The sequence below is a fragment of the Etheostoma spectabile genome, chromosome 9 (assembly GCF_008692095.1).
Source record: "Etheostoma spectabile isolate EspeVRDwgs_2016 chromosome 9, UIUC_Espe_1.0, whole genome shotgun sequence".
Taxonomy (NCBI): Eukaryota; Metazoa; Chordata; class Actinopteri; order Perciformes; family Percidae; genus Etheostoma; species Etheostoma spectabile.
In genome coordinates, this window is record NC_045741.1 from 5483995 (window position 1) to 5486476 (window position 2482).

At 41.9% G+C, this 2482-nt stretch overlaps 1 protein-coding gene across 1 annotated transcript in view; it reads left to right on the forward strand.

Moving 5' to 3' along the window:
* The window catches only part of LOC116696193 (paired mesoderm homeobox protein 1), a gene marked incomplete at its 3' end in the record, with an annotated part of 33085 nt that overhangs the window by 24391 nt on the left and 6212 nt on the right, over positions 1-2482 (forward strand). The window lies entirely within an intron of this gene.

Below are 2482 nucleotides of genomic sequence, written 5' to 3' on the forward strand. Positions count from 1 at the left end.
ATGAAACACACCTCCCGGTAACCAGCAACGCCCAGAAGCCGACATGAACCAGATATGGCAAAAGTACTACATTTTCGTACTTAAGTAGAGATACAGGATACTGTGTTTAAAAAGTACTGCCGAAAAGTGGGAGTACCGGTAAACTTCTACTCAAGTAAAAGTACAAAAGTACAGGCTTTGATAATTTACTTAAAGTATAAAAGTAAAGTACCTTGCCGAAATGACAACCATTTTTATGCAAAGCTACCTGGAGACACAAATGTTACTAGAGAGATACGCTGAGGACTTCAGTGGACATGGAGGTCCGTCTTTATATGGTCAATGGCTACATTTTAAATGGAATGTCTGCCAATAGGGCCTAAAAACATAACATATTAATTATTCATGACCAGCACGGTGGGACCTCCAGGTTAATAAGATTCTGCTCATAGCAAGGAATAGAATCGTTGTATTCTGTGAGAATTCACAGACAGTTTCTATTTTAATCTTTCCCCTAGCATATTTAAACGAAATCGTCATTTATGTATGTCTCTCACATAGGCTTCTGGAAATAAAATAAAGGATAAAATATGAATGATCTAAACGACATTATGAAGGAATTGCCCCAGCACATGGCCAGAGTTATTCTGTGACTACTGTCTTAACATTTCTTCAGATAAGGTTGAGGAGATGGGAATGTCTGCTGTTTCCTTTATTTTCATCATGGTTGCCCTCCAACCACTAGTAGTGGTAACGTTAGCGGCGCTCATACTACTATGTTTACGTTTTGCGCCAGCCAACTACTATGGCTAACGTTAGCGCCATCAACGGGAATGATTTGCTTGGGAATTACGCCAAAATGCCGAATCTGTTGAGCTTGTCTTACGGTTGTGGTCAAAGCAACGTACATAAGATTATATTCCCATCCATTTCGGAATCGAATACGGTATTGAGGTGACGAACACTAATTAAGATTAACCTCCAGTAAATATGTTGAAAGGGAGGACGGTATGATTAGGATCGGATTGAAACGATTCTGGTCTCCAACTTGGCCCAGGTGTTGTTCTGGGGTCTGTTAAAACACACATACAGAGACAACTCTCTGCTGCAAGTTTTCATCCACTTGCAATTGAATCACGTAACTCTGAGTTTGGTTAAAAAGAACTCATAGCGAATACATGCTGGTGAAAGGGTGTTGAGCTCAGTAACATACAACGTGCAAACAGCTAACGGTCGGTAAGAACACACCACACAGCACTAGCTAACTTACTGTTAAAGTCCAAAGAACTTATTGACTATTAAACAGGCTTAAGTCAACTGACAACACATGAGTTCAGACGAGCTTAAGTTCTCAAAGAGGATCACACCACAATCGTCAGCTGGATTAACCTCCTACAGCTGGTCTTTTTTGATTCTTTTCCTCCATTTTTCTGCGTGTTGTGGCGCTCGCGACCCGCTCCGTGTGAGGCGCGTGTTCCGCGCTATTGTCCCGACATGACAACCTTTGTACAAACGAAAGTAACGAAGCAATTTGTAAAATGTAGTAGTAGAAGTACCGGTTTTGTGTTAAAATGTAGATCAGTAGAAGTAAAAAAGTCGCCACAAAAATAAGTAGTAAAGTAAGATACCAATATCAAAAATCTATGAGTCACGTAACGAAGTATTTGTACTTCGTTACTGCCCATCTCGACCTGAACACACCTCCCTGTAGACCATGCACGCCCAGAATCACCTGAACCGGCAGACCCTCACATGTAACCCGAGCACGCCCGAAGTGCCACCCTACACACATCATCTGTAAGACCAAGCACCGCCTCAGAAATGCACTAGTAGACAGCACTCTCATGTATGTATGTATCGCAGCAATAGTACCAGACCCATAGCAACCCCAACTGAGCAACTGAACACTCCTCAATGTACTACGTGCTCAGCACAGTCATGAAGTACAATGCACACTAAATAGACAGCAACACTACGCACCAGTAACTAGCAGCTACGTCACTTACCACATGCCGCTTACAGCTGATTTATCTAGTTATCCTTAGTGAACAGGTAGTCCATTTCGCATATGTATCAGCAGCACGCTGAGAGAAATTTTACAAGTGCGATGTCACACACCTGGCTCAACGATATAAACCACGCAGGCACTGCCATTGATGTACCCAGCTACACACTCTGAACACAACACGGTGTGGGCTGTGGAACAACCGCGTTTTAACGCCATAGATTTTGATGCACCGAGCAACCTCATATGAAGCATTGGCAACTCCGCTGTAAATCGCACTGTCAAGACACTGACTCGACATGAATACACATTACATGCCTAGAGAGACCAGCACGACACACAACACCAAAAAGTAGATTTAATAACTCTCAAAAATCTCAATTTTAACCCTTGTGTTGGCTTCATCTAGTTTTTGTTTTTCTGGGTCGAAATTTTAAAATAAATCACTTTTTTTTTTAACTCTAATGGTCAACTTTCGCAACGCTATTGTCACCTTTT